The following is a 22,681-nucleotide window of genomic DNA, read 5'->3' on the forward strand; positions in this document are numbered from 1 at the left end:
TTAAAATCGGTGGCACACAACCTACCTGAAACATCCACTGAGCCGTATTGACATGGGAAGATAAGCCCGAAATGGGCGTCCCTCGGCCAGCTGCGTGTGAGCAGCAAAGAAAGACTGCGTCCCTAGATGAACGCAGGTCTGAATAAAGACACTTCTGTTAGCCGACGCTACAGCGTGTCAGGTCAGGCCAGGAACCCTCCGCCCTATTGGCATACAAGGAAACAAAGCAAATAATTAAAACAACAAGCTAAAACAATAATTGTGCTACAAGTGTCCAGCCCACCGCCATGGCCCGGTCAAAATAACCAGAGCCTAAAATGAACTGAATTAAAAGTAAATAAGGTGAGTGCAAATAAACCAAAGGAGTTGCATTCAGGAGCACACAGCCTGCCTGAAACATCCCATGAGGGATGAGATCGTGGAGCAGAAGGTGCACCAGTGTGTAGCATGCCAGTGTGAAGCGACAAAGGATCCTCCACTCCTGTTGACATTCACAGAGACCCCAGAAGGCCGATGGACAAGAGTGGCTCTTGATTTCTACGAACCCCTGTCAGAGGGTAGATACCTCCTAGTAGTGATAGATGAATATTTGTGATACCACCTGATAAACAACTTCCATCAACAGCATTCTCATGTGTGGGCAGAATACTGGATGAAATGTTTAGTGAATGGGGCATCTCAAAGACTGTAAAGACCGACAACAGTCTGGCATTCAATGGTCACGGCCTCCAGAGGTTTTGCATCCATTTGGGTTTCCTAAAACCAAAATGTGACACTGTTGGGGCCACAAGAAAGCACCATGGCAGAATGATTCATGTCATTGATCAAAAGAACAATACAGAAAGCTGCCATTGAGAAAACACTGTCACTGACACAATCAAGTGATCATGAAGTCATCAGGAATGCATTGTTCTTCAAACACTTGAGGAGGCCAATGGAAGAAGGTGACAAAGGGGAGGGCGAGAGTGAAAATGTTGAGGCTTGACCAGAAGAAACTGAAGAAGTCACAGCTCCCAGAGACAGAGCTGCGTAGGGAGCGCCACATGCATCAGTTGAAGGTGAGAGACCCTGCATACACATCAGGAGACCACACAGACTGGTTGAAAAATCTGACCTAATAACACCATAAGCGATAGGGAGATGCTGTGTCCAGACATTGACAGGGACCCTTTAAGAGAAGGAGGGACAGGGGCCGGAAGCACGATAGTTACCTAGGCTGTCGGGATCCAGAGTGATTTCTTTAGTAGAGGAAGGATTTGTCCTGTTTTTAGGGTTGTTGGAAAGGTGCCTTGAGTTAGTGAGCTGTTGATGATCTCCAGGTAGGGAAGGAGAGCTTCTGCGGGGAGAGTTTTGAGAATGGATACTGGGAGGATGTCATCTGTATACAATGTGGTTTTGAGGGTGGCCAGGATTTCTACCAGGTCCTCTGTCAAGGGTGTTTCAAATTTTGTCCAGGGTGTGGAGATTTCACAAGGAGGAATGTGAGGTGGGGCTGTGGATGCAGAGCTTGTGTCTATGTGCTGGCAAATCATGCTGATTTTGATGATGAAGAAGGTGTGGATGGCAGTGGATTTTTTATTGGAGTGTGGTATGGCAGGGGTGGGTAGCGGGTTGACACAGTGCTTGACCGCTTTGTGGAGGGCTCTGCTTTAGTTATAGGCTTCTGCTATGGTGTTCTGATAGTAGGAGGCCTTGGCTGTGCTGATTAATTGTCAGCAGGTTGCTTGGAGTCCATTGAGGAGCGCCAGGTCGGATGCAGTCATGGAGCAGCGCCAGGTTTTCTCTAGTTTCCTAATGACTCCTTTGCTAAGGTTGACTTCTTGCATGTACCAGGGTGCTGACGGTTTCGGTTTGCAGGTGCATTATTTCAAAGGTATGTGTCGGTCGATGGAGGTTAAGAGGGTGGCGTTCAGTCCATGTAAGGTGGAGGTTGGCAAGGTGAGGGCTGCCACCAGGAAGTTCTTTAAGGACCTGAAGGTTTGTGTGATGAGTTTCTGCTGGGAGTGCTTGACTGGGTGTTACGCTCACCTGGTATCCACAGGGACGCCACCCAGCTGGGTTACTCGCTGGTATGCTTCTCAGTTTGCCCAGATGTGCTCTGCGGGGAAGGTTCCGCCTGAAAATTCAGGAGGACTGTGTTCAAGCCTGGCCGACGGGGTAAGTATCCTCCCTCCACCCCGTATGATTTCAGCCCCTTAGGGGCCCTCTCCTTACCTTGTGGTAGAGTTAGGCGTCCTTTCCGTCCTGCCTTCTTTGCAGGGACGTGTTGTCTTTCGTGGGCGTGTGCGGTCCAGTTACTTCACTGACGCCGGCCCATTTCATATCGTTCAGGTAGGTCTTATTGCTGTTCGTTAGTATTGTTGCTATCCTGCATGCCTCTCTTTGTTTAATAATGTCTCTTTTTCTCCCTTAGGTATGCGGAACTTCAGCGCGGCGAACTGGCTTGGTTGAGCCCCGCTGGTAAATGATGGCGCTTTAAGAGCGCTATGATGCGGTAAGTAAGCGCTATGCGCAGCGCTGCGATGGCTTGCCTTTGGTAACCTGTTTTGTCTTCTTTCCTTGCAGGTCGCGGTGTTCTTCAGCGCGTGTGGAATTTCTGGTGTGGTGCCAGCCGAGAGGCGACCAGCCAGGTAAGCCTTTTAAGCAGTTCGTAATTTGCAATGTCTCTTCTGCTTTCTTAAAGTTGCCTCTATCTTCCTCTTTCAGGTCGTGCAGTCTAGGAGGCGTGCAGATCCACGGAAGGCTGTTCCCAGGAGCTGCGAGTAACTAAAGGTGAAGACTGCAGGTAAGATGCTGCTGCTAATGATGTTCCTTTTGTCTCCATGCAGGTTCTGCTTCTCCGGGGTTCGGGGTATAGCTGGACACGGTGAGCGTCCCGTTGCAAGCTGCAAAGTAACACGAAGCGTGTTGTCTTGCTCGGGTGTGGTTTAAATAGCCCCAACAAAATAGTCCAGGTAAAGTAGTCCCTAGGCTACCACACCCAAAACACTAGACCGCATAGCTTGGTTCCGAGGAACCAAGCTATGTGGATGCCTCCATGTTGGCTGACAACACAATAAAGTAGTTCCCAAGCACATTGTTTTTCATGGTGTATGAGCCTGGTGCCATAGGGGCCAGGACTGGCCCCAAGAGGGTTTTGGAAGAAGATGCCAGGCTCTAGAGGCCTGAGTCCTGACTCCACCTGGCCAATGGGTTTGCCAGAGGGGGTTTTGAGCGAGGGTCGTGACAGCACTCCCCCCTAAGGCCCCTCCCATGGTGTCCCTTCTGTTTTGCCCAGGTTTGGTTGGGAAGTTCCAATAGAATTTCCTGATTAGACGTGGTGCGTGGATATTCTCACTGGGCTCCAAGGATCTATCTTGTGGTCCAAATCCTTTCCAATCGACGAGATAATATAGCTTGGTCCTAGAGTATTTAGAATCCAAGATATCTTTGACTTCGAATTCTGGTTCTCCGTCAACAAGTATGGGCTTAGGTGGTGTTCTAATCCGTGTTCCGGGTTGCATTGGTTTCAGGAGAGACACTTGAAATACCGGATGGATTTGTAGATTAGATGGAAAATCCAGATTCACGGCCACTGGGTTGATAATTGCCTTAATGGTATAGGGTCCTAAGAATCTGGGATGAAAGATCCGGGTTCCCTTGATGGGTACCAATTTAGCGGCTAACCAAACTTTGTCTCCTACTTGATAATCAGGGGCCTTTTTCCGGTGTTGGTCGGCGAATCTCTTTTGTTTTTCTTTGGCATGAATAAGAAGTTCCTTTGCCCTTTTGAAAGCCTGAGTAATGGTTGTGTGTAAAGTCTTTACCGCTGGCATTTCCAAGCTGGCTGGAAGGTCTAGTTCAGAGGTAAGTTGATGGCTTCCATAAAGGTTATAGAAGGGTGCTTGAATGCAAAGAATTGTTATATGCATATTCGGCTATGCATAGTAGGTCTTTCCAATTCCTTTGTTCGTGGTGCAGCATGCACCGTAAATATTGCTTGAGTTTCTGATTGGTTCTCTCGGTTTGGCCGTCCGTTTGGGGGTGGTGACTGGTAGATAGCCGAACGTCGATCTGCGCCATTGCACAACATTTTTTCCAGAGGTTAGAAACAAACTGGCTGCCTCGATCAGAGACCAGAACCGAAGGGAAGCAATGTAGCTTAACCACGCCCTCAAGGAACACTTTTGCTAAAGTGGCTGCGTCTGGGAGGCCTTTGAGAGGAATAAAATGGGCCATCTTCGAGAATAAGTCCACAACTACAAGGATGGTGTTGAACCCTTGGCTTGGAGGTAGATCAGTGATGAAGTCAAGGGAAAGAGTGTGCCATGGAACTGGAGGAATGTCCAGTGGTTGTAGGAGACCAGATGGTTTTTGTTTCTTTGATTTATTTTGTGCGCAGACACCGCAGGACTGAATATACTGAATGATTTCCTTATGCCAGGTAGAACACCAAAAGTTCTCTTTCACCTTAGCTAGGGTTTTGGCGATCCTAGGATGCCCTTCGATCAGTGAATCGGGATAGTTTGAAATAATATGCTTTTGTAATTCCTTCTTGGGTACATATAGGCGATCCCTAAAAAAAGGTAGATGGTCCTTGATGGTATATTGTTCTCCTTGAGTTTGCCATGCGAAGAAGGCATCAGGATTCATTGTCCGTTGGATTTCTTTTTGTAGTTCTGCTTGTGTTAAGGCTGTCGTGATACCCAAGAGTTTGTCTTCAGGTATAATAGATACTGGGTCTGGAGATGTATATACCATTTCATCTATGCCCATGCGAGATAAGGCATCCGGCTTTCCGTTCCTGACTCCTGGGCGAAATGTGATTACATAATCATATTCGGTGAAGAAAATGGCCCACCGTAATTGGCGCGAGGACTGGGCCTTGGCTGTTTTGAGATATTGCAGGTTTCGGTGGTCTTGATGACTGTAATGGTGTGTCTTGCCCCCAGAAGTTAGTGCCTCCAGGCTTTAAAGGCGGATTTGATAGTTCCTTGTCCGTGATGGCATAATTAATCTCTGGAGGTGAGAACTTTTTCGACCAGAAGGCCACAGGATGTAGCTGGCCAGTTTCCTGGTCTCTCTGTTTAAGGACAGCCCCCATTGCGAGACTGGACACATCAGTTTCAATGACATAAGGGAGGTCTGGACGAGGATGACGCAGGATTGGAGCAGAGGTAAACCTTTGTTTAAGTTCCTGAAAGGCTTCTTCTGCTTCTTCGGTCCAAGCAAACTTTTTATTATTTTTTCGTAATAGTACTGTGATTGGGTGCACAACCTGAGAGAAGTCTGGGATGAACCGGCGGTAGAAGTTCGCAAAGCCCAGCATGCTTTGTACCCCTTTCAGAGACATCGGTGAAGGCCATTTCAGAATGGCATCTACCTTGTGCACGTCCATTCTGATGCCTCCTGGAGTAAGGATAAAACCAAGAAACTCTACTTCGGTGACGTGAAAAAAGCATTTTTCAAGCTTTGCAAACAAGCGATGTTGACGGAGCTTGGTGAGAACTGAACGAACCTGCCTGACGTGATCTTGTTTCGAGGCTGAGTATACTAAGATGTCGTCTATGTACACTAAGGCTCACACATCAATTACCTCCCTTAAGATGTCATTCATTAAATATTGGAATGCCGCAGGAGCGTTGCATAACCTGAAGGGCATGACTTGATATTCAAACAAGCCGTACTTAGTACGGAAGGCGGTTTTCCATTCATCTCCTTTTCGGACTCGGACCAGGTGGTACGCTCCTCGAAGGTCCAATTTGGTATAAATCTGGGCATCTTTAACTTGGTCTAGCATCTCAGGGATAGGCAAGGGGTAGCGGTTCTTCACAGTGATCTCGTTCATTGCGCGGTAGTCAATACAAGTTCTCAAGTCCCCTTCCTTTTTCGGTACGAAGAACAAAGGACTGGCTGCGGGGGACTTCGAAGGACAGATAAATCCGTTCGCAAGGTACTGGTCTAAATAAGATTTCAAATGAAAGTTTTCCGGTTCTGTGAGAGCATAGATCCTGCCGGAAGGGATTTGTGCACCAGGAACAAGGCCGATCTGACAGTCATAGGGGCTGTGCGGCGGCAATGTATTGTCTTGGTCCTTTCGGAATACATCCTGGAAATCATGGTATTCACTTGGCAAGGTATTAGTTGCTCCCAGGGTTGATACTGTCGCTCCGGGATTCATGGGGATACAGACATCTGGTTTCTCCTCTTGGTAATAGGAGGCAGGGGAGCAGTCACCGGGGAAGGTTAATTTTCATGCCCGCCAGTCTATCAAAGGGTTGTGAGCAACCAACCATGGCATCCCTAGTATTAGCCTGAACTGAGGTGCCCTGATGAGATCAAATGAAATAGACTCCCGATGTCCGTCCTGGCACAGCAAGGTTACCCTGGCGGTGCACTGGGTTACTGGTCCGGGAGCGATTTCTGTCCCATCCACAGTGGTTACCTTGTCCATAGTTGGCTTAGAACACAAAGGAAGCCCCATCTCTTCTGCCAGTTCTTGATCAATATAATTTCCAACTGCTCCGCTATCGATGTATGCTTCAACGGCATGCATTCTTGACGACTGTTGGTGGTTAATTAAGATCACTGGTATTGCAAAGTGCGAGGTCAGCAACTCTTTCTTCTCACTCGACAAACTGACTTCTACATTTGTCGAGCTTGATAGTTTTCCGATTCCTGAGCTTCCTCCTTCTCTGTGGCCCGACTGTTCTTCTTGGGGGTTGTACTGGACAGTCCTTCAGGAAATGTCCTGGTTTCCCACAATACAAACAAAGTTGTTGTTGTCTTCTTTTGTCCCACTCTTGTTTTGTTAATGGAGGCCGTATCCCTCCAATCTGCATGGGTTTTACAGCATTTTCAGGTACACGGGGTGTGTTTTCCACTGGTCCAACATACACGGTCCTATGGTCCGTCTTAGACTGGTCTGCTTTTCGGTCCTGCAACCGGTGGTCTAGCTGCACGACCAGATTTATGAATTCGGCACACTCTCTGGGTGGATCAACCACCTGGGCTAAGACGTCCTTTAATTTGCCTAGTAAGCATCGATGGAATATCGTGGTTCTTTTGTTTTCTGGCCACCTGGCTTCGGCAACCAGTCTGTTGAAGGTAGCAATGTACGTTAACAAGTCCTGATTCCCCTGTCGGAGGGACAAGAGTTCATTGTCTACTGCTTGTTCCTGGGTATGGCGAGCAAAATGTTTTTCCATTTCTCTCTGGAACCCCGCAAAGTCATGTAATAGAGAATCGTCATGGGTCACCAACGGCACCGACCAATCTGCTGCACTACCACTCAGGTATGATAAGACAAAAGCTACCCGAGCTTGGTCGTTTGGAAATGCTCCAGACCTACAAAAAAATGAAGGCGACACTGATTGATGAATGCTGCATACTTCCGTGGGTCACCTGAGAACCTTTCCGGTGGTGCCAGGGGAACTGTTCCAGGTAACGTGATCTGTACTGGAGTGGGAGTAGTAGATGGTAAGGTGGAGTTTTGCATCAGTGGGTTGCTCCCAGGCAGAGGGGTCTGCCCTGCCTGTGAGTGCAGGATCTGCCTACTGATCTCCTCCGTACGATCTTTGGTCACTAGCAAGTCCCTCCGGAGAGCATTAGTCTCTTGTCGGGCAGAATGAACCTCGGCATGAAGCTCTCCTAGTAATTGGGCCAATTGGTTCATTTCTGATGTCTCCATGGCGCCCAGGTGGATTTGTTACGGTAGGCTTCGCGTTCTGTTATGCTCACCTGGTATCCACTGGGGCCCCACCCAGCCGGGTTACTCGCTGGTATGCTTCTCAGTTTGCCCAGATGTGGTCTGCGGGGAAGGTTCTGCCTGAAAATACAGGAGGACTGTGTACAAGCCTGGCCGACCGGGGTAAGTATCCTCCATTCACCCCCGTATGATTTCAACCCCTCAGGGGCCCTCTCCTCACCTTGTGGTAGAGTTAGGCGTGCTCTCCGTCCTGCCTTCTTTGCAGGGGCACGTTGTCTTTTGTGGGCGTGTGCGGTCCAGTTACTTCACTGACGCCGGCCCGTTTGATATCGTTCAGGTAGGTCTTATTGCTGTTCTTTAGTATTGTTGCTATCCTGCATGCCTCTCTTTGTTTAATAATGTCTCTTTTTCTTCCTTAGGTATGTGGAGCTTCAGCGCAGCGAACTGGCTTTGTTGAGCCCCACTGGTAAATGATGGCGCTTTAAGAGCGCTATGATGCATTAAGTAAGCGCTATGCGCAGCGCTGCAATGGCTTGCCTTTGCTAACCTGTTTTGTCTTCTTTCCTTGCAGGTCGCAGTGTTCTTCGGCGAGTGTGGAATTTCCGGAGTGGTGCCAGCCGAGAGGCGACCAGCCACGTAAGCCTTTTAAGCAGTTCGTAATTTGCAATGTCTCTTCTGCCTTCTTAATGTTTCCTCTATCTTCCTCTTTCAGGTCGTGCAGTCCGGGAGGTGTGCAGATCCAAGGAAAGCTGTTCTCAGGAGCTGCGGGTAACTAAAGATGAAGACTCCAGGTAAGATGTTGCTGCTAATGATGTTCCTTTTGTCTCCATGTAGGTTCTGCTTATCTGAGGTTAGGGGTTATAGCTGGACACGGTGAGCGTCCCGTTGCAAGCTGCAAAGTAATGCGAAGCATGTTGTTTTACTCGGGTGTGGTTTAAATAGCCCCAACAAAATAGTCCAGGTAAAGTAGTCCCTAGGCTACCACACCCAAAACACTAGACCGCATAGCTTGGTTCCGAGGAACCAAGCTATGTGTATGCCTCCATGTTGGCTGACAACACAATAAAGTAGTTCCCAAGCACATTGTTTTTCATGGTGTATGAGCCTAGTGCCATAGGCGCCAGGACTGGCCCCAAGAGGGTTTTGAAAGAGGATGCCAGGCTCTAGAGGCCCGAGTCCACCTGGCCAATGGGTTTGCGAGAGGGGGTTTTGGGTGAGGGTTGTGACACTGGGGTGGTGTGCAGGATGCTGAAAGGCACGGCTAGGTGGTCAGACCTCAAGATGGAGAGGAGAATTGTTGTGGCAGGAAGACAGTGCTGTGATGATTAGGTCAAGGATGTTACCTTTTTCTCGTGTCTTGGGTCTTTCATGCACTGTGTGAGGCTGAGTTTGTTGAGAAGGCCAAGGAGAGCTTCTTTCATTGGTTTGGTGGCCTTGTCGCCTGGGAGGCTGAAGCTGCCTAGGAAGATATTGTTGGCATGCGTGAGGGACATGGTGGTAACCAGGTCGGTGAAGTCTCCAATGAAAGTGGTGTTGGGTTTGGGTGGTTTGTAGATGAGATGGAAGGTGACTGTGTCCATCAGGGAGAGCGGGAAGTGACAGGAGAGGACTTCAAAGGAGCCAATGTTGTCAACGTCAAGTCTAATGCAGAGCCACAATGTCTTGTGGATGACTGCAAGACCTCCACCTGTCTTGTTCGGCTGATTTCTTTGTTGGATGCTGTAGCCGTCAGGGACAAGGACGTCTAGGATCTGGGTGGAGGTGGGTGTCAGCCAGGTCTCGGTGATGACGTCAATGTTGTTTGTAGTGATGAGGTTGGCAAAGTCTGCTGTATGGGTGATAGCTGACTCAACTTCTGTGTTGTGGATGGTGAGAGGGTTCTGATGGTCTTGAGGCTGATATGGGAGAGGTTGCTGCATTGCGCTGTCCATGCCTTAGAGGAGGGACGATGTTGCTGGCGTTGGTGTTGCCTGGTGATGATGGGGGTGGCCGGTGGGGACAGAGGTAGAAAACACATGTCGGTGCATGCTTACCTGTTGTCTGAGCAGGGGTTCAGGCTTTGGGTCCTCGCGGTCCGAACAGGTCCAAACAGGAATTGCCCTTTTCTTCATCTGCCCTTCACTTCAGACACCCGGCTGATAGATGCCCTTGATCTAAGAGTTAAGAGCACAAAAGAATATGCAGGGATAAGAAGGTGGGTGGGGCTTAGGCCACGTGACCTAGATCCACTTGCACCTGCTCACCAACTGCAAAGCAAAAGAGGCTGGAGGGCTGCTTAAGTAGCGGAAAAGGGTGGCAAAACAGGAAGGCACCAACAGTTTAAAGTGATTGACAGGTGGGTGCAGCTTAGGCTACGTGACCTAGATCCACTTGCACTTGCTCAGCAACTGCAAAGGTAAAAGAGGCTGGAGGGCTGCTTAAGTAGGGAAAAAGGGTGGAAAAACAGGAAGGCAGCAATGGTTTAAAGTGATTGGCAGGTGGGCGAGGCTGAGGCCATATGACCTAGAACCACAAGCACCTGCTCACCAACTGCAAAAGAGAAGAAGCTGGAGGATTGCTTAAGTAGGGGAAAAGGATGGCAAAATAGGATGGCATCAACAGTGTAAAGTGATTGACATGTGGGTGGGGATTAGGTCATGTGACCTAGAGCCACTTGCACCTGCTCACCCGCTGCAAATGAAAAGCGGCTGGAGGACTGCTTAAATAGGGGAAGAGGGTGGCAACACAGGAAGGCACCAACAGTTTAAAGTGATTAATCTTGGGTGGGGCTTATGCCATGTGACCTAGCCCCACTTGCACCTGCTCTGCAACTACCATCAGAAGTAATTAACTTGTATATACAATCTGCAGATGAACGAATTGAGGTAATTAGTCTGCATATGTGATCTCTACTGGGATAGTCTAGTCGTACGTATATGCAGATTATTATTTGTTATTGCACATTTTTTAGAACAACTCATAGTTCTAACTCCTTCTTCCAATTCTATCTGTATTTGTCTAATAGCATTTCATCTAATAGCTCCATTTAATTCCGAATCTCTTAGGCTGTAATAGTAATAACAGACAATGGCGACTTGACATATCAGGAGGAGTACGGATGTAATGAAAAAACATTCTACTCTTCCTGGTTCGCTGTTAAAGACATCTGTAAATTGATTTAACAGGGTTCCTATGTCCTGTTTCTTATTTGGTGACAGATGAGCAGGGACTAATTTGATCCTGACTACTTTCTCGGCCAGGAGACTGGCCATCAATAGAGAAGTTGTTTCAATTGGGTCCTACCTCCACTCCTTTAATAGGTTAACATGATAAATCTGTGTTTTGACCCTTCTATCTGGCTGTGACACTTGACAATTACAGGGTCCTGTTTGTTCAAGAATCTCATAGGGACCATGTCAACGGGAGATCATTTTATGTTCTCAGGTGGGAAGGAGTACCAATACTTTCTGACCAACAGAAAATGAATGGGTGATTGTGTTCCGTACATAGTTGTCTCTTTAATGTTCCTCAGATTTATTAAGTGTACTATAGATCTAACTATGGCCATATGTTCCTTTAGATGTTGGGTGGTATGGGATAGGGGTAACATGGCCTCTTCTAGATCTTCCCATTTTTCTCTTAGCATATCGAGAACATCTCTAGGGTCTCGCCCATATGGAAGCTCGAATGGTGAGAAACCTAGGGATGATTGTTTTTTTTTTCTGAACAGCAAACAGGGCCCACAGTATCATAGTGTCCCAAATTCTCCCATCGGCTTCCACTAACTTCTTAAGGACAGTTTTCAAGGTTTTATTAAATCGTTCTACTAACTCATTAGTTTGTGGGTGATACACCAACGTTGTGAGGGTTTAAATCTGTAGAACTTCTTTTACTTCGGTCATAAACCGGCTCATGAAAGTGGTTCCCTGGTCAGTCAGGATTTCGCTAGGAAAACCTATGTCAATTGCACACAATAATGAGGGGAAGAGAATTCGACACTCTCCCCCGAACCACAGAAGCCGAATAAATTCGACCCACCCAACGTGGTTTGCACAGGTACCTGATAGATATAAACAGGTCACCACATGGCAGCCAATGGGGGGACGAGGAGTTAGGGAGAGGTTGTGGATAGGGTAGGGGATTTTAGGAACAGCGGATAGAGGGTTAGGGAACACCTAGTTTGGATAGGACAGGGGAAGCAACAGTATAAAACCCTAACTACCTAAAGCTTAAACTTAGTACCTTGGAATTGCCCTATACATGTAGTTTCTACTCATAATCATCTCTGCTTAGTAGTACCAATGATAAGTACACCTTAATACGGGTACTGACTTCTCCTTAATGCATGAATAACATATGTAGCAAGCAGGATCAGCACAAACAGTTGGGAGAACTCCCACAATGATTAACAATACACATGGGCCTCAGGGCAAGCAGAAGCAGCGAGCACAAACAGAAGACATAACCTTGACATTTAACATAAACATATGCAGCATGTACACTCCTGTCCTGAAATCACCCCAAAAACCCAGTTACCGCACTGGTTAGAGGTAAATTGCAGCCCAAACAGATTCAAGTCCCTGGGAGGGATTAGGTAAGAACCTGCTTGAACCTTTTCGCATCGGAGGGACTTTACGACTCTTAAATAGACTGTGCAGAGTTCGTTTTGCATATACTGAGCCTGTTATGTTCTAATCATCATGCCCCCATTCATTGTAGCAAGTTCATGTGGTCTTGACAAGCACCTACACCGTCCAACCCTACCAGCCCTTCCCGCACTTATCTTATGTCCGGGAGGCCACTGAGCAATCCCGGACGCAGTCTTGTCACGCCAAAAGCAGCCTACAGCGTTCTCTCCGCCCGCTGCCGCTGCATCATTTTCTTCTGTCTCTGGAAATACTTACAAGGCCACCGATTGCCGTCTTCCTCCAATGCCTGCTCTGTGCTGAACAAAGCCACCCCTGCCGCACGCCGTTGGCCCTTAATAAGCTGTACTCAATCAAAGTCAGCTGGCCAGACGCGCGCACGTCAGAATAACTACATATTTCCCAAGTGTTGCTGGGAATTGTAGTTTCTCAAGGTATTCCATGTCCCAGCCTTTTCAGAGCCCTCTACACCCTCCACTCCTGCTCCAACTTTTATTCCTGACAACATACTCAGAACAAGATGGGAAGAAGGTATATCAGTTTCCTAGTTTGGAAGGTACCAGAGGGCCAACAATATCCATTCCTATTCTTGAAAAAGGGACATCAATAATGGGGAGTGGTTTTAAAGGAACTGCTGGGGGAGACTGAGTACTGGTTTTCTGACAGAGCGAATAAGTCAGAACAAGGTCTTTAACCTCTGCATATATTCCTGGGCAGTAAAAGCGATTCAATATTTGTGCCTGTGTCTTACCCCTAAATGTCCGGCTGTAAGTTGGGTGTGTGCAATTTCAAGACCATACTCCTATGGCTGGAAGGTACTACAATTTGGAAGCGGGGGGTTCCATCTGATCCGACATTAGCCCTATATACTAAACCATGCTGAAGGGAATAAAACTGACCTTCTTTAGTTCTTTCTTCTTCCTCTGGAATGGCTTTGCGGAGGGCCTCTGCTAAAACTGGTTATTATATTAAGCTGTGCGAAGGCAAAAACAAGTATGATTTTGGCATCATCTTCACCAGGGGGAACCTTTCTCACCTGAGGGGCAATTACTGGTTCTATATCTGCCTCCCCGAAGCCTTTGGTTCCTCTCTCAGTATCTTCTAAGTCTGTTTTTTCTATTATTCCGGGGAACAGGGCTTTTTCCAAGAAACCTTGAGCTACTTTGTCCCCAAGCTTAATGTGATAGGTTTGTTTCTTGTTATTTTGTAGTAGTATTTTGAATTCCCTTCTAAAATCTGGGTCTATCACACTGGCCATCTCATTTAAACCACACTTACATGCCAGACCTGTTTTTGAGGTCAACCTGATGTAAGTCTCAGCAGGGGGATCAGTACTAAATCTGTTGGTATCAGTTGTATTTCGCCAGGTTCTAGGACTGCTTTCCTACTACTGGAGGGATCAAATCTTATAGATTCCTTAGTGGTGACTGAGGGAGTACTAGCAGGCTCACTGAGTTTGGTAAAAGTAAGGGTTCCCCTGTTTGTATACCCTAGTTCGGGTTCCACCGCTGACACCATATTTAAGGGTGCAGAAGTAAGGCTCGGTCACAATAGTGGCATATTTTTGGGTACAGACTTTTATTAATCAAGATTGGATTGGATAAATGCCTCTCTATTTATAAAGCTAAGAGGGGTTTCCCTGCTTCAAAGAAAAGTAGTGAAATTGTCGGATGTCCAAAACCAAAAAGTCTGTCACTGTCGTCTCTCAAAAGCCTACCTCTGTGCCTAACACTAATACCTTAAACCAACTGTGCAAGGATGATCCCTTCCCAAAGTAAAGTGTTCATGGTGGCTCCAACCAATCGAAAAAGTTCCCAGTCTCTTTGGTAATCAAAACTGATGATATAAACAATGTTCACAAATATAGGATTCCAAGACTAAAGCTGTGCTCCTTTCCCACAGACTTCTTCTTCTTCTACTTTCCTTCCTTTAGGGCTTCTGAGCCCTGTATCGCTTTAGGTAACTGTCACTTGGCAATTCACAAGGATATACTTCTCAGATTCACAGTTCTTTATCCCAGCAACTTGACACGCTTCCCTACCAATACTAGGATTACAACCTTCTCATTAGTCCTTTTCACCTCCAGGGTTCTTGGCCCATTTGTTTCCAAAATCTCATTAATTATTCTTCTTTAGTTTCAGGGCTCTCAACCCTTTTATTTTCAACCTCTCGTGTGGGTGCAGGTCCCAGACTCTGAATATTGTGAATGGCTTGGTTAACTCTCCTGCCAAGCAATTGCCCTCTCATGGACTGTCTCTCTTTGTTTGATAGGGTCCCAGATCCTCTTATTCTTTGTTGTTTTAGGCTTTTGCTTTTCATATGGGTGCGGTCCCAGACTTGCAATGTAGTATTGTATCCACTAGGTTTTCTCCCCTGTCAAGCATAACACTCTTCCTGCTGGCTTATTTTACAATCAGGGTCCCATACCCTCTTATTCTCATCTTCTCACATGGGTGCACAATCCGTTATTATATCTGTTTGGTTGACTCTCCTGCCAAACATATGATTCCTCTTTCTCTATCTTGGCTGTTCTCAGGGTCCCAGACCCTCTTGTACTTTGACTTTCATTTGAGTGCGGGTCCCCAACTCGCAATCTCATCTCAGTGTCCCAGACAATCTTTTTCCAGCTTCTGCTTTCACCTCCTTCCTTCTCCGGTCCTCTCACGCCTCTTGGGTAACCTGTGTACATGTTTGTATTTTCCTTGCAGGTACCAGCATTTCCCGAGCAGCTGCATTGCTTCTCAAGGCTCCGCTAGCATTTGGGTAACCGGCAGGGTCTGCAGCAGCTCTGCAGACATCTGACTCTGCCTTGCTGCGTGTCCTCACGCTCAGCCGCTTTGCCAGAGCCTGGGGTACCCGGAGGTTCATCTCGCGAGCCGCCTTAGTAGTCCTTCCATCTTGGATCACGTTCAGGTTCTCCTTCTCCTCCATTCCCGACTTCCCTTTAGACTCTCGTCTGCTCCCCCGGGGCAGGGCTCCCACATGCTCCTCGCAGGACAGCTCTCCTCTAGCGTTCCAGCTGAGCTCCTTTTGAACTCCCGCACTGGGTTGTTATATTCGTTTGGACCTACCACCAGGCTTGGACTGGCCTATAGCCGAATAAAAAATGCAAAAAGTTGGTGTGGGACAGTTTTGTGGATCAAATTGGGCCACTTTTTCATTTCTGCCCGAGACAATTTTATGGCCCAGTCGACCCTGCCAACCACCTCCCATTAGAAGCTAGACCGCTCACTCTGGTAAATTAGCGTGATCCTCGGACTCTCAGTCATCTTCTTCTACAAAGTACTTATTTTAAAACCAGATGCAGCATCCTTGATATTCGTTGGTATTTTAGTCTTGTCAAGTATATCAGATTGACTGACTTGACAACAGAACACCTGTGCTCTATCTAGAGAAGGGGAAGGAGGATTTGGCATTGGAGAAAGGGTTTGGTGTATTGAAGCAGGGGCATACAGCGCTCTCTGAGAATAGTTGTCAACATCCTCATAGTCGTCACAGTATATTAAAGAGGTTTCATTGAATTCTTGTTTTCCATAATGATCTTTTAAAGTGGTATTGAAATGCATGCCATTTGCAAATACTTAAACGAAGGACTCAGGTGTAGTTATGCACAGAGAGAGTAGTAATCATGTTGGAACCTAATATATTCTATCACTTTACATCATGTAAATGTTTTTTTTAATTTAAATCTCCTTGATAGAATCACTTAGCACTACAAGAGATGCACTTAGGAGCACCCCTTTCTTCTACTGCATTAAGCAATTGGGGTTAACTCAAAGGAAAGCAAATATCTGCTTCACTTGAAAATGCATGCACAGTGGTGTGTAAAACATTAAGCAGACAATTATCTAGGATAGAGTCCCTGGAAAATAATTTCTGGGAATTAAGAAGGGCACTGTACAACCGGAAACAATTCACTCCGATCTATAAGTATTTTAATTATATTGGGAGTCGACACTACCATCAGCTCCTCAGTAAATGACCGTTTAATTAGGACCAGTCTTTAGAAATCATGCTGCATTTCTCAGTGAATTGTTTTTTTTATGTCTGTCGCGTCAGTGGCATCTCAGTGGTTTGCTGAGACAGGATGGTGTATTGTGCATTGTTTTTTGGGATGCGCAGATCCTTGGAACGGGTCATTCTGAGATTAAAACCAATGATTTGTTTACTATATGAGCACTAAGCCAGTGTTTAATTTTGCATGCTGGCCACTGATTGGTAGGCAGTGCTGCCAAAACAGCACATTTGTTATATTACGAACAGGCCTTAATATTTAAAGTAAAATAGAAAAAAACAAGCACAGGAATAGGCCCTGCAGTATTGTTCTCTGGTTCTTAAGAAGGGAGGTCGGAACCCTAGCAGCCGCTTTCATAGCCTATCCATGACCCCTCGCTTCCTCCCATACAGACAATGTACTCTCAACATGATGGCAGCATTAATGCAGGAGACGCCCAATGAAAATAAATTACTCCAAACCAATCTGGTCCTAGTGAGCTGCCTCTTTTACAGCTGCTCTCATTCTACTTTAACCATAAACAAATACAGCCCCCTCAAGATATCTGTGTCTTTTCTGTTCGCACTACTGTCAGCAATGGCTGGGTTGGCTCTTGGAAATGGGGAGAAAGAAATATGTTAGGGGATGAGGGGAGATGAAGAGGGAAAGGTGTACGTGAGCTGCAGAAACCACCCCTCCCACCATGGAATCATGATGCCACTTCAGGTAAGTGCCCTGAGAGCTTCAATGCCTGCACATCTGCCTGCACATCTTCAGGATGGAAGAACCATGCCCCAGCACATTTTAAATTCAAATTAATGCAATAAGGTTTTAATGGCATGACTTGCAGTTGGGCATATCGTTTTTTAAATATAGATGACCTCGGTCAGCATTCCAAATGATGCAATAAATACTAAAGTTATGACATTTAAAACTGGAAAACCACCTATGCTTACACCTTCCACGCTATTGAAATGTAGTTCCACTCTTGTGTTGGCAACCACCACCAAATCAAATTGTAGTCCTATATTTATGTCTTGTCCTGGTTTTTGATTTTGAAAGTTTGGTCACCAAATAGATATAGCCCAGGCTTCCCACTCTCAGCTCCTCCTTTCCAAAAGTCAGGGGCCCTCATTACGACCCTGGCGGTAAGTGAAAAACGATGCTGGTAAAGGATTACCGGCATCGCTTACCGCTCCGGGCGATTATGACCTGATAAAGCGCTATTAGCGGCACTGTAATTAACGGTGCCGCTAAAAGCGCCAACGGCGCGGGCAAGCGACCACCCATGCCGCAAATACCGCATGGCGCAAAGTGGGGAACATTACGAGTCACGCGGACATGCAATTAACGCCCTAGTAAAGGCCGTAAAATACCTTACCGCCATGGTGCAAATATTACCATCGCGGACCACCCGTAAACGGCCATGTGCAGTGTTCCCAACTGCCACAGGTGCACACAATTAGCACACGTGGAGGCAATACAGACTGGGCAAGCACAAAAGGAGCACATCCCACCCCTTCCCACACCCAGTCACACTCCACAATGATTCCAATACTACTAGCAATGCTGGGGCTGGAGGACCTGATTGCAGTGGAAGTCTTACTACAACAACAACAACAACAACAACAGGCAGCACAGAGGAGACGCAGGAGGAGAAGGAGGGCAAGACAGGGCCAGCATGCCCCACCAGCACAGCCAGTGGCACCACACAGGCAGCCCCCAATCACACGCATCAGAGCCAGTCCATTCAATCTAACCGCTGAGCAGATCCACACCCTGTACCGTCTGGACCGGGACACCATCACCACCATTCTGGACATGATACATGATGACATTGTCAGCCTGATTGAAACACGCACTGCCATCCCACCCCTACTGAAGCTAGTTTCTGTGCTCCACTTCCTGGCCACAGGCACCTACCAGCACACAGTGGGACACTTGCATGGCATTTCACAACCATTATTCTCACGTACGCTGAACCAAGTGCTTGATGCCCTCCTCAAGCACACAGACGACCACATTTCCTTACCACGGTCTACCCAGGAGATCTCAAACACCAAAGTAGGTTTCCATTCAATGGCCGGCATACCTGGTTGCATTGGCGCCATCAACTGCACCCATGTGGAATGGTCCCACATGCCATGGAGGTAGCATACTGCAACCGTAAGCTATACCACTCAATCAACGTGCAAATGGTATGTGACTCGAACAGGATCATCACACATTGTTGTGCCCGATTCCCCAGATCAACCCATGATTCAATGGTCCTGCGGAACTCCGCGATACCACGCTACGTGGAGCGACATGCAGGGCAGAGATCCTGGCTTCTCGGTGAGTCGCATGTTATGCCCATGGGAATGTGATGTGGGTAGGTGATTGAGGTGTAGATGCATACTTCACCTGGCTGAGATGAGGGGGGAGAGATGCATACTTCACCTGGCTGCGAGTGCCAGAGGGAATGGAGCATGCTCATACCCCAAAGCAGCCCAGACTGGAGATGACACCTGACCACATAATGCAAGATGTAAGCAGCCCTACCATGTAAATGAAGCAGTGTCACAACCATTCCACAGCCATCTGCATGTGCACTGTACCAAATCAGACTGCATCACCCTCAACAAAATGCAGCTACAAGCAATGACTATATCCAATACACAGTACCAAACACCATCAACTGAAAGGACAGTCCCCCACTACTGCGTACAAAGGAGTCACATGAGGGTCAAATACATCAATACACCACTACACTGACACAGAGGCCCAACTGAATTGCATGACACCATTTGTTGTGCGTAGTGAGGTCATCATGAGGCTGACATCAACGGTGCCAGGATGAAAGCATACAAATTACTGGACATCTGCCAGATCACAGAAACAACCGCCGTGGACTAACACAGTGCATGAGCACTCACAAGGAACTGGACCCCCCTGCGCCCGCTAGTTGATGGCATGCAAACCAGTCCATAAGAGGAATACACACATAGCAGTCACATCATGTGTCTCCATTCATGCATGGAAATGGGGTTGAATTTAAGATTTAAGAAATAAATGCATGCCATGGTGTCACTTAATGAGGTCAAATATGATGTGATGACTTACACATACATTGTTGTCCACATGCAGGTGATGCAGGCTATCCCTTGAAGAGGTGGCTCCTTACCCCAGTCTGGAACCCACAGAACAGGCACGAGGAGGACTATAATCGTGCCCATACACGAACCAGTGTGGTGATTGAGCAGGCATTTGGCCTCTTGAAGGCACGGTTACGCTGCCTCAGCAGGTCTGGTGGGGCACTCCTGTACCGCCATGAGAAGGTGGCAAAGATCATCATGGCATGTGTCATGCTACACAATATGTGCATCAGACGGAATGTGCCCCTGCCCCCTGATGCTGAACTGCAACCACCTGACGAAGAGCCCTGACGCTGAACTGCAACCACCTGACGAAGATGATGAGGAGGGTGGGGATGGGGCAGCACCTCAGGGAGGCAGCGATGCACAGGAGGGACATGACATGAGTCAGACTCTGATCAACCAATGTTTCTAGCACACATGGACGGGGGGTGTTACATGGAGATGGCACTCGGGGCACTGGGTGTCAGGGACATGGACACTGTAGACTGTTAACCAATAAAGCACACGTACACAATACGCAATGTCCACACATGTGAATTATGAGTAACCAAAATGTGTATTGAAGAAGCATAACTAAGTGAACAAGCCCTCCACCCCACACACCCACTCCCCCCCTTAACTCCCCAACACACCCTCTCCCCCTCCCCCTCAACACCCCCACACACCCTCTTCCCCCTGCCCCCTCAACTCCCCCACACACCCTCTCCCCCCCTCTCAACTCCAACACACACCCTCTCCCCCCTCAACTCCCCCACACACCCTCTCCCCACTCCCCCCTCAACTCCCCCACACACCCTCTCCCCCCACCCCCCTCAACTCCCCAACACATGGTGTGCAGTACTGTCCACCAGTGGACCACATGGCACCAGTATGCAAGGCTGTGCCTACTGGCATCCCCCTCTTCCAGCACCAGGTGCCCCCCTGTCTGATCGGCGCAGGTTCCTGCCAAACCTGCGCACGGGGCTGGTCCTAGTGGAACTAGCAGCTGAAGATGTACTTGGTTGCTCGGATAACTGTGTTGGACGCATGTCCCGCATTGCTGCCACCATCTCAGACAGTACGTGCCGCACTGCGGCCAGTTCTGCACATATGTCCTTTGAGGTTGACTCTATTGCTGACTTCAAGGATGCAGCACATTCACGGATGTTGTTCCTTACACTACCAAATTCAGTAACGTGCTGCGTCAAGAGGCCAGTGAGCTGCTGCTGGCGCCTTACAATGTCCTGGATCCCCTATTGGGTGTTTGGGGCTGGGGTGGATGTTTGAGGGGTTCCCGAAATACTGTGTTTCTCGGGCACAGTTGGGGTGGGGCTGGGAGTTGCTGGCCATGAGTTAGCCGGAGACAGCCCATGCAAGCTGGTGTCGGGCAGGCTGCATGGGAACGGGGGTGGAGAATGCAGGGGGCCAGTGGGGGGAGTTGCAACATGCAGCACATCCCCTTCCTCGTCATCAGAGATTGCTGCTGTGGCAGCTGTTTCGCCAACTGTGCTGCTTGCAGCCGATGCAGTCCCTTCTGCCGCCGACACTTGGGTGATGGTGGCTGTTGTGGGCGCCATAATGGTGGACGTAGAGCACATTGGTGCTGTGGCCTGTGGAGTGGTCTTGGCCTTCTGATGTCATGCCGGTTGGCCTTGAAGTGGAGGGGCGGTGTTGTCCCTCCTCGGCCCTGGCCTTCTTCAGTGGTGTGGCACCGGTGTCCTCATCAGCGCTGTCAGATTGTGTGCCTGTGGGGGACCAAAGGAGGGAGAGGGTTAGTGATGGGTCTACGGGCATTGAGCATGCATTGGGGTGGCTGCATTGATATGGATTGGTAGAGGAGTCACATTGGGGGGAGTGACATACAGGTTGCCTCACTCTTGGGTGGGTGATGCATGGAGGCATTTGGGTTGCAACACAAATGGGCTGCATCATGCATGGGGACAAGGTGATACTCTGCACTGCCTCTAGGCAGTCTTGTGCTTATGTGTCTGGTGGACCCTGATATACATCATTGCACCGTCAGTTCATGTGGACATCATTGTGGTGGTATTGGCATTGTTTGATTAGAGACACCTACCTGTATTGGCTGATGACGGGGCTCCTCTCTCCATGTCCCCGACTCCCTTTATTGACGGTGCCTATGGTGGAGGCACATATCTCCTCCCATGGTTGGAGTTTTATGGGCGACTCTGCACCTCCACCTGTCGCCATCCCAAGGTTTCGGTTGGCCGACAGTATACTTCGCACACGTAGACGTAGGTCGCCCCATCGCTTGCAGCATTGTTTTGGTGTGCGGGGTGTGGTGGCGACAGCACTGACTCTCTGGGTGACCAATGCCCAAATCTGCTTTTTACACAGCAGCGCTGGTCGGGACATATCAGTTGCAAACACCACATCTGCATGCTCCTGCAGTGTCTCTGCCAACATGGTGAGCTCCTCTTTGGAAAAGTGCTCCTGGCGCAGCCGATCTCCAGTTTTTTTGACAGCTTTTGGCATCCTAAATTCAAATAGGTGGTGGTTGAGGTGTGTGGGAGTTCTGGGGGTCAGATGGCTCCTGGTTGTGGTGGATGGCAATGGATTGTGTTTTTAAAGATGGCCGCCATGCTCTTTCCCGTTCCTGTGCGATGACTCTACTTCCGGTTCCGCTTATTTACGGTCACTGCTAATAGCGGTTTCCGCTATTTGAGGTGACCGCTATTAGCGGTGACCGCTAATGCCGATGGCTAGGATGCCAGAGGTGCTATTTCCACTGCAGTCGATGCCGGAAAGGGGGATTTTTCAGGCTTTTGCGGCATGGTGGTGAGTTCATTACTGGCATGGCGCAAAGCTTGTGCCCGCGAACTCGTAATGGGCCGCTTTTAGCGGTCTATTGCCAGCACGGACACGGTAATTGCCTCATGCCGTTAATGACCGGTACTTACCGCCAGGGTCGTAATGAGGGCCAGGGAGTCTTCTTTCCTCGCCTTACAAACCACAAATAATGACTAAAACACAGCAAAGGTCTCCTCAGACCCAAAATGAAGAGGAACAGTTCTAAGATGGCCTAAGGGATAACCTCACTATCTGCCCTCTGTTACCAGTAGATCAGGAAAGTTTGGTCCCAAAGGAATATAGCCCAATCTCCCACTCTCAGGCCCTCCTTTTCAAAAGCCATCTGAGGCGCCTTATCTCACATCCCACATCACAAATGATTACTAAAACAGAGTAAAGCTCTCCTCAGCGCCAGAATGAATAGGAACAGTTCTGAGATGGCCTGAGG

This window comes from Ambystoma mexicanum, chromosome 10, assembly GCF_040938575.1.
Source record: "Ambystoma mexicanum isolate Mex_15411 chromosome 10, UKY_AmexF1_1, whole genome shotgun sequence".
Taxonomy (NCBI): domain Eukaryota; kingdom Metazoa; phylum Chordata; class Amphibia; order Caudata; family Ambystomatidae; genus Ambystoma; species Ambystoma mexicanum.